General features: G+C 42.5%; 1 pseudogene; it reads right to left on the bottom strand.

The window, feature by feature from the left end:
* Window positions 1–7,527: 7,527 nt before the first annotated feature.
* The window catches only part of LOC111175455 (traB domain-containing protein pseudogene), a 75,067-nt pseudogene continuing 71,937 nt past the window's right edge, over window positions 7,528–10,657 (bottom strand).

Genomic DNA, 10,657 nt, shown 5'->3' with positions numbered 1-10,657 from the left:
CTATCAAGTGATAGCATCAGATCCCACTGGTTAAGGGCTCAGTCCTACAAAACTGCCCCCCACCCTGACACCAATCACAAGTCCAAGTTGTCACCTGTGCTTCCAACTGACCAACTATAGATTGGAGGTTTCAACAACCCCTTCCTTGGATTCAATCAATTTGCTAGAGTGGCTCACAGAACTCAGAGATACATTTTACTTACTAGGTTACTGGTTTATTATAAAAGGCTATAACCCAGGAAGAGCCAGATGGAAAATATCCACAAGGCAAGGTACATTGGAAGGGACTCGGAGCTTCCATGCCCTCTCTGGACATACCACTCTCCCAGCATCAACACAGTTAACCTGGAAGCTCTCCAAACCCTGTCCTTTGCATCTTTACAGAGACTTCATTACATAGGCATGACTGATTAAATCACTGGCCATTGGTGATTGATTCCATCTCCAGCCCTGCTCCCCTCCCCTGAGGTCAGGTGGGTGAGACTAAAAGTTCCAACCTTCTAATCACCCGGCTGATTCTCCAAGCAACCAACAACCCCCAACTTTAGATGCAGTCCAAAACTCACCTCATTAACATAACAAAAGAGCACTTTGTCTCTCTCATCACTTAGGAAATTCCAAATATTTTAGGAGCTTTGTGCCAGAAATAGGGACAATATCTATTTCTTATTATATATCTATATTTCTTATTATAAATCACAATATAACACTGTCAAGCTTTGCTGTTGTCATGTTTAGTTTCTCTTTTATCCTTGGTCCCAAATTTTCCTTAGTGTCCATCCTTCACTAAAACAATTGAATATGTATGTTGTAGACAAAGTGCAGCACAGACTTTCATCAGCCTTCTCAGCCTCTTTACTGCCTTTGACTAGGTTAGTCCCATGGCCTTCCCCCAGCCTCCTTTTTTGCTTTTTCTAACACATGGTACTCTAGCTACTTTTCTTCCTACATTTCTATCCTTTCTTTCTGGGTCCCCTTTTCCCAATGTAGAAATTTCTCTGCCTGAAACATTTGCTCTCTTTTCATATGTGTCCAATGGTGTCTAGAAAGCTAGGATGGTCCAAAAGCCATCTTGTCACATCAACAAAGTTTATCTTAATGCCACTCTAGAGTTACTTATTCTTTTTTTTTTAATTTTTATTTTATATTGGAGTATAGTTGATTAACAATGTTGTGTTAGTTTCAGGTGTACAGCAAAGTGATTCAGTTATACATATACATGTATCTATTCTTTTTCAAATTCTTTTCCCACTTAGGTTATTATATAATACTGAGCAGCGTTCCCTGTGCCATACAGTAGGTCCTTGTTGGTTATCTATTTTAAATATAGCAGTGTGTACATGTCAATCCCAAACACCCAATCTATCCATCCCCCCCGACCCTTCCCTTCTGGTAACCATGTTTGTTCTCTAAGTATGTGTGAGTCTGTTACTGTTTTGTAAATAACTTCATTTGTAACATCCCTTTTTTTAGATTATGCATATAAGACATATCATATGATATTTGTCTTTCTCTGTCTGACTTCATTTAGTATGATAATCTCCAGGTCCATCCATGTTGCTGCAAATGGCATCATTTCATTCTTTTTAATGGCTGAGTAATATTCCATTGTATATATGTACCACCTCTTTTTTATCCATTCATCTGTCAATGGAAATTTAGGTTGCTTCCATGTCTTGGCTATTGTAAACAGCACTGCAATGAACATCGGGGTGCATGTATCCTTACAAGCAATTTTTTTCTCCAGATATATGCCCAGGAGTGGGATTGCTGGATCATATGATAGCTCTATTTTTGTTTATTAAGGAACATCCATACTGTTCTCCACAGTGCCTGTACCAATTTACATTCCCACCAACTGTGTAGGAGGGTTCCCTTTTCTCCACACCCTTAGAGTTATTTATTCTGATGCCCATTCTCTCAACCTGCCCAGACTCATTTTATTTTTTAGCCTATTATGTAATAGTTAAGGTAGACAAAAGGTTTAAAAATAATGCAATGAATGTTGTGCACCCTATCCAGCTTAAGCAATAAAACATGGCTACAGAGGTAATGCTTTCTACCTCCAGCTCATTTTCAATTATTAAAAGAAGCGGGGGGGCGGAGTCACTATGGCGTACTAGGAGGATGTGGAATTCGTGTCTCCACACAACTAGGGCACCTACTAGGCACCAGTGGGGGACCACGGACACCTAAGGGGACAGGAGGAACCCCCAGTGGCCGGGTAGGACGTGGGGTGTGGGGGGAGTGAAGGGGGAGGAGAAGTGTAGGCGGGAAGGGACTGGCGCCCCAAGGGTCGGCTGGGGGAGGGGAAGGGTTTCCCACACCCAAAGTGGGAAATTGGGGAACCACTGGGAGGGCAGAGGATCAAAAGGGAGCATGGCCAGGTTTCCCCTGCCCACTTGGTCCCCCAGGAACCTGCTGAGATCCCGGGCCTGATCCTCTGCCCACCAAGGCCCCCTCCAGCCGGGAGTGTCCTGAGTGGGAGGGAGGGAAGAGGGAGAAAAAGTAAAGGCTGGACCTCCAGGACAGCACCCCTGAGGGATGGCTGGGGGAGGGGAGGAGTTCCTATACCCAGCAGGACCTACCCACGGTTAGGGGTCCAGTGGCAATGGGGGAGACCCTGGGGGAGGGGTAGGAAGGGACAGAAGGGAACACAGTCAGAGCTTTCCCTGTCCATTTAGGCACTGGGGAGCCTGTTGGGATCCTGGGCCTAATTGTCTGCCCTCAGAGCCTCTCTCCTTCCACACAGAGCCCAAGCCCTGCCCCTACACCCCCAGCCAGGGCCCTACCTCTACACTCGGAGACCCCCTCCAACGATCTGGACCTAAACCACACCCACACACCCTCACTCAGGGCCCTACCTCCAAACTCCAGAACTCCACACTCCATAGGCCTTCCTTGCAACGGGCTGCCTCTCCCCTTCTGAGCAGGTCCTCAGCAGAGGCCCCGCCCCATGCTTGAACATAGCCCCGCCTAGGTCCCACCCCACAGAGCCTTTTCCGGCTCCATGGGTCCTGAGCCTAGACCCCACCCCATGCTCAAACATGACCCCCCCCACCCGCCTAGGTCCCGCTGCAGCCTAAGTTCCACCCCCGCCTAAACTCTGCCCCCATAGCCAAGGCTTTTTTTTTTTCCTCTTTTAGATTGGGGTTCTGTTTTACCTTGTTGATTCATTGTTGCTCATTCTTTTATATTTTTATTTTTCCTAATAAATCTTTTATTTTTCTACTTTTATTTTATTCTTTATACTTTGTTATTGCTCTCTCCGTTTGGTTTGTTCCCCCCCCCTTATTTATTTCCTTTTTTCTGTTCGGGTTTTATTATACTTTGTTGCAATTGTTTCAATTACAGTTTTGTTTTTCCTAATATATTTTCTATCTTTCTAATTTTATTTTGTTTTTTATTCTTTGATATTGTACTGCTTCTTTCTTTCTTTCTTTCTGTTTTTTTACCATGCCACGAAGTATGCAGGATCTTGGTTCCCAGGCCAGAGGTCAGGCCTGAGCTCCTGTGGTGGGAGCTCCAAGTCCAAACCTCTGGACTAACAGAGCACCTCAGAACCCAGGGAATATTAATCTGAGTGAGGTCTCCAAGAGTTCCTAACCCAGCTCCATCCAACTGCCTGCAAACTCTAGTGCTAGACGTCTCAGGCCAAACAATCAGTAAGACAGGAACACAGCACCACCCATCAAAAAAAAAAATGAAATGACAAAACAATATGTCACAGAAGAAGGAGCAAGGTAAAAACCTACAAGACCAAATAAATGAAGACAAAATAGGCAAACTACCTGAAAAAGAATTCCAAGTACTGATAGTAAAGATGATCCAAAATCTCGGAAATGGAATGGAGAAAATAAAAGAAATATTTAACAAGGATCTATAAGAACTAAAGAACAAACAAACAGTGACAAACAACACACTTACTGAAATTTAAAATACTCTAGAAGGAATAAATAGCAGAATAACTGAGGCAGAAGAATGGATAAGTGACCTGGAAGATAAAATGGTGGAAATAACTACCAGAGAGAAGAATAAAGAAAACAGAATTGAAGACAATCTCAGAGACCTCTGGGAAAACATTAAACGCACCAACATTCATATTGTAGGGGCTCCAGAAGAAAAGAAAAAGAAAGGGTCTGAGAAAATATTTGAAGAGATTATAGTCAAAAACTTCTCTGAAATGGGAAAGGAAATAGTCAGTCAAGTCCAGGAAGCACAGACAGTACTATACAGGACAAACCCATAGAGAAACATGCCAAGACACATATTAATCAAACTATCAAAAATTAAATACAAAGAAAAAATATTAAAAGCAGCAAGGGAAAAGCAACAAATAACATACAAGGGAACCCCAATAAGTTTAACAGCCGATCTTTCAGCAGAAACTTGGCAAGCCAGAAGGAAGTGGCAGGACATATTTAAAGTGTTGAAAGGAAAAACCTACAACAAAGATTTTTCTACCCAGCAAGGATCTCATTCAGATTCGGTGGAGAAATTAAAACCTATGCAGATAAGCAAAAGTTAAGAGAATTCAGCACCACCGGCCTTCCCTGGTGGCGCAGTGTCAAGAATCCACCTGCCAGTGCAGGGGACACGGGTTTAAGCCCTGGACTGGGAAGATCCCACATGCAGAGGAGCAAGTAAGCCCGTGTGCCACAACTACTGAGACCACGTGCTGCAACTACTGAAGCCCACGCACCTAGAGCCCATGCTCCACAACAAGAGAAGCCACTGCAATGAGAAGCCCACACACCCCACAGAGAGTAGTCCCCCACTCGCCACAACTAGAGAAAGCCTGGGCACAGCAACAAAGACCCAACACAGCCAAAAATAAATTAATAAATTTTTTAAAAAAGAGAGAGAGAATTCAGCACCACCAAACCAGCTCTACAACAAAGGTTAAAGGAAATTCTCTAGGCAGGAAACACAAAAGAAGGAAAAGACCTACAAAAACAAACCCAAAACAATTAAGAAAATGGTACTAGGAACATAACGTATCGATAATTACCAAAAATGTGAATGGATTAAATGCTCCAACCAAAAGGCATAGACTGGCTGACTGGATACAAAAACAAGACCCATACATATAATGCCTACAAGAGACCCACTTCAGACCTAGGGACACATACAGACTGAAAGTGAGGGGATGGAAAAAGATATTCCATGCAAATGGAAATCAAAAGAACGCTGCGGTAGCAATTCTCATATTAGACAAAATAGTCTTTAAAATACAGACTATTACAAGAGACAAAGGACACTACATAATGATCAAGAGACCAATCCAAGAAGACATAACAATTGTAAATAGTTATGCACCCAACATAGGAGCACGTCAATACATAAGGCAAATGCTAACAGCCATAAAAGGGGAAATCGACAGTAACACAATCATAGTAGGGGACTTTAACATCCCACTTTCACCAATGGACAGATCATCCAAACTGAAAATAAATAAGGAAACACAAGCTTTAAATGACACATTAAACAAGATGGACTTAATTGATATTTATAGGACATTCCATCCAAAAACAACAGAATACACTTTCTTCTCTTCATGGAACATTCTCCAGGGTAGACCATATCTTGGGTCACAAATTAAGCCTTGGTAAATTTAAGAAAATTGAAATGGTATCAAGTATCTATTTGGACCACAATGCTATGAGACTAGATATCAATTACAGGAAAAAAAATTATAAAAAATACAAACACATGGAGGCTAAACAATACACTACTAAATAACCAAGAGGTCATGGAAGAAATCAAAGAGGAAATCAAAAAATACCTAGGAACAAATGACAATGAAAACACAATGACCCAAAACCTATGGGATGCAGCAAAAGCAGTTCTAACAGGGAAGTTTATAGCAATACAATCCTACCTTAAGAAGCAGGAAACACCTCGAATAAACAACCTAACCTTGCACCTCAAGCAATTAGAGAAAGAAGAACAAAAAAACCCCAAAGTTAGCAGAAGGAAAGAAATCATAAAAATCGGATCAGAAATAAATGAAAAAGAAATGAAGGAAACAATAGCAAAGATCAATAAAACTAAAAGCTGGTTCTTTGAGAAGATAAACAAAATAGATAAACCACTAGCCAGACTCATCAACAAAAAAAGGGAGAAGACTCAAATCAATAGAATTAGAAATGAAACAGGAGAAGTAACAACTGACACTGCAGAAATAAAAAAGATCATGAGAGATTACTACACGCAACTCTATGCCAATAAAATGGACAATCTGGAAGAAATGGACAAATTCTTAGAAATGCACAACCTGCCAAGACTGAATCAGGAAGAAATAGAAAATATGAACAGACCAATCACAAGCACTGAAATTGAAACTGTGATTAAAAATCTTCCAACAAACAAAAGCCCAGGACCAGACGGCTTCACAGGCGAATTCTATCAAACATTTAGAGAAGAGCTAACACCTATCCTTCTCAAACTCTTCCAAAATATATCAGAGGGAGGAACACTCCCAAACTCATTCTACACTGCCACCATCACCTTGATACCAAAACCAGACAAGGATGTCACAAAGAAAGAAAACTACAGGCCAATATCACTGATGAACATAGATGCAAAAATCCTCAACAAAATACTAGCAAACAGAATCCAACAGCACATTAAAAGGATCATACACCATGATCAAGTAGGGTTTATTCCAGGAATGCAAGGATTCTTCAATATACGCAAATCTATCAATGTGATAAACCACATTAACAAATTGAAGGAGAAAAACCATATGATCATCTCAATAGATGCAGAGAAAGCTTTTGACAAAATTCAACACCCATTTATGACAAAAACCCTGCAGAAAGTAGGCATAGAGGGAACTTTCCTCAACATAATAAAGGCCATATATGACAAGCCCACAGCCAACATCATCCTCAATGGTGAAAAACTAAAAGCATTTCCACTAAGATCAGGAACAAGACAAGGTTACCCACTCTCACCACTATCATTCAACATATCTTTGAAAGTTTTAGCTACAGCAATCAGAGAAGAAAAAGGAATCCAAACTGGAAAAGAAGTAAAACTGTCACTGTTTGCAGATGACATGATACTATACATAGAGAACCCTAAAGATGTTACTAGAAAACTACTAGAGCCATTCAATGAATTTGGTAAAGTAGCAGGGTACAAAATTAATGCACAGAAATCTCTTGCATTCCTATACACTAATGATGAAAAATCTGAAAGTGAAATTAAGGAAACACTCCCATTTACCATTGCAACAAAAAGCATAAAATACCTAGGAATAAACCTACCTAAGGAGACAAAAGACCTGTATGCAGAAAACTATAAGACACTGATGAAGGGTAGTTTTATTTTATTTTATTGAGAGTGAAATAATTCTTTATTTGGGCTGTTTGGGAGAGGGAATATGAGGCTAAGCTGGACCCCCATGGGGAGTGGCACCCAGGAGCTCCTCAGGGGGCCAGCCCCTGTGCCCCTTGGCTGTGTCACAGGAGCAGCCATGGGCAGCCCCCTGGACAGACGTGGTGGCTCCCTCTGTCCTTCCTACTTGTGTGGCCAGGCCTCGGGGGCCCTCTGCAGGCAGTACTGGGTGACAGGCAGTGACAAAACCAGGCTGCCGGCATGGCGCCCCATCCAGTACAGGCCGTAGCCCGGGAAGCCCAAGAAGGTGGCCTTCATGGTCAGCCAGGACACTCTGCCAGAGACGGACAGCAGGGGAACCATCATTATCTCCTGGATGTTGCGGTCAGTGATCCAGTTCTTGATGCCAGGGACATGGCCCATGCCCACAATGCCCACCACCATGGAGGGGACGCACTTTCTGCACTCAGCTTCAGAGGCACGCAGAAGCTCCAGGCACCAGGCCGCCTGCCTCAGCATGTAGGTCGGGTAGGCGTCCCGCTCAGACACGATGGTGCAGTGCAGGTCAGGGAAATCGCCGGTCATCTCGGCCATCATCCGCTCCAGCAGGTCCTGCTTGCACCGCTCCACATCATCCTTGCTGATAGGGTCTGACAGGAAACATAGGCCCCAGGCCAGCTTGATCTTCTGCAGGAAGGAGAGGGTGGCAATGGCCCTCTTGAAGGTGACGGGGATAGGCTGGTCACCCAGGTGGAACTTGCAGAAAGGCACCTTGCTGGCCTCCTTGAAAACCTCCCTGAACTCACCTGCAGGGGCCATGCCCAGCTTCTCAGTGATGTGGGTGGAAACCTTCAGCAGCAGCATCTGCACGAGTCCCGACATGACCCCGTTCTGCCTTATGGCCTGCTGCAGCTTCTCCAGGCTGATGTTCTTGGCCTCACGTAGCAGTGTACACTTGTTCGTCTTCAGCACGTGAGACTGCACCTCCCAGATGGCCTTCACCATGTCCTTCTTGCTGTCGTCGCTGAAGTGCGCCATGCCCACCATGTGCACCCAGCTCCCATCCTCGGTCACCAGGGAAGATGATACAAATGATAGAGAGATATACCATGTTGTTGGATTTGAAAAATCAACATTGTGAAAATGACTATACAGATTCAACGCAATCCTTATCAAACTACAAATGGCATTTTTCACAGAACTAGAACAAAAATTTTCACAATTTGTATAGAAACACAAAAGACCCTGAATAGCCAAAGTAATCTTGAGAAAGAAAAACAGAGTTGGAGGAATCAGGCTCCCTGACTTCAGACTATACTACAAAGCTACAGAAATCAAGACAGTATGGCACAAAAACAGAAATATAGATCAATGGGACCGGATAGAAAGCCCAGAGGTAAACACATGCACATATGGTTACCTTATCTTTGATAAAGGAGGCAAGAATACACAATGGAGAAAAGACAGCCTCTTCAATAAGTGGTGCTGGGAAAACTGGACAGATACATATAAATGAATGAAATTAGAACACTCCCTAACACCATACACAAAAATAAACTCAACATGGATTAAAGACCTAAATGTAAAGTCAGACACTATAAAACTCTTAGAGGAAAACATAGGCAGAACACTCTATGACATAAATCACAGCAAGATTCTTTTTGACCCACCTTCTAGAGAAATGGAAATAAAAGCAAAAATAAACAAATGGGACCTAATGAAACTTCAAAACTTTTGCACAGCAAAGGAAACCATAAACAAGATGAAAAGACAACCAGCAGAATAGAAGAAAATATTTGCAAACGAAGCAACTGACAAAGGATTAATCTCTAAAATTTAGAAGCAGCTCATGCAGCTCAATATCAAAAACAAAAAAAACCCTATCCAAAAATGGGCAGAAGACCTAAATAGACATTTCTACAAAGAAGATATACAGGTTTCCAACAAACACATGAAAGGATGCACATCACTAATCATTAGAGAAATGCAAATCAAATCTACAATGAGGTATCACCTCACACCAGTCAGTGGCCATCATCAAAAAATCTACAAACAACAAATGCTGGAGAGGGTGTGGAGAAAAGGGAACCTCTTGCACTGTTGGTGGGAATGTAAATTGATACAGCCACTATGGAGAACAGTATGGAGGTTACTTAAAAAACTAAAAATAGAACTACCATGTGACCCAGCAATCCCACTACTGGGCATATATCCTGAGAAAACCATAATTCAAAAAGAGTCATGTACCACAATGTTCATTACAGCTCTATTTACAATAGCCAGGACATGGGAGTAACCTAAGTGTCCATTGACAGATGAATGAATAAAGAAGATGTGGCACATATATACAACGGAATATTGCTCAGCCATAAAAAGAAACGAATTTGAGTTATCTGTAGTGAGGCAGATGGACCTAAAGTCTGTCATACAGAGTGAAATAAGTCAGAAAGAGAAAAACAAATACCATGTGCTAACACATATATATGGAATCTAAAAGAAAAAAAAATGGTTCTGATGAACCTAGGGGCAGGACAGGATAAAGACACAAGACGTAGAGAATGGACTTGAGGACACGAGGAGGGAGAAGGGTAAGCTGGGTCGAAGTAAGAGAGTAACATTGACATATATACAATACCAAATGTAAAATAGATAGCTAGTGGGAAGCCACTGCATAGCACAGCTCGGTGCTTTGCGACCACCTAGAGGGGTGGGATAAGGAGGGTGGGAGGGAGATGCAAGAGGGAGGGGTTATGGGGATATGTCTATGCATATAGCTGATTCACTTTGTTATACAGCAGAAACTAATACAACATTGTAAAGCAATTATACTCCAATAAAGATGTTAAAAAAAAAAAAAAAAAGCAGGCAGTGACTTCCCTGGTGGTACAGTGGTTAAGAATCCGCCTGCCAATGCAGGGAACACGGGTTCGATCACTGGTCCAGGAAGATCCCAAATGCCACAAAGCAACTAAGCCCACGTGCGCCACAACTACTGAGCCTGCGCTTTAGAGTCCATGAGCCACAACTCCTGAGCCCACGTGCCACAACTACTGAAGCCCATGCACCTAGAGCCTGTGTTCCACAACAAGAGAAGCCACCACAATGAGAAGTCCACGCACCACAATGAAGAGTAGCCCCCACTCACCACAACTAGAGAAAGCCCACACGCAGCAATGAAGACCCAGCGCAACCAAAAATAAATAAATAAAAGCAATCACTTATCTAAAAAAAAAAAAGGAAGAAGAAGAATAAGAAGCAGGCAGAGGGGTTGTATTTGAGGGTAGCCTGGGGATTGTAGCAATCATGAATAATG

The sequence above is a fragment of the Delphinapterus leucas genome, chromosome 1 (assembly GCF_059928025.1).
Source record: "Delphinapterus leucas isolate spDelLeu-1000000601 "Yukka" chromosome 1, BTC_Dleu_Yukka2, whole genome shotgun sequence".
Taxonomy (NCBI): domain Eukaryota; kingdom Metazoa; phylum Chordata; class Mammalia; order Artiodactyla; family Monodontidae; genus Delphinapterus; species Delphinapterus leucas.
Note: the sequence above shows the minus strand (reverse complement) of the source record. Positions and strands in the feature narration are given on the sequence as shown.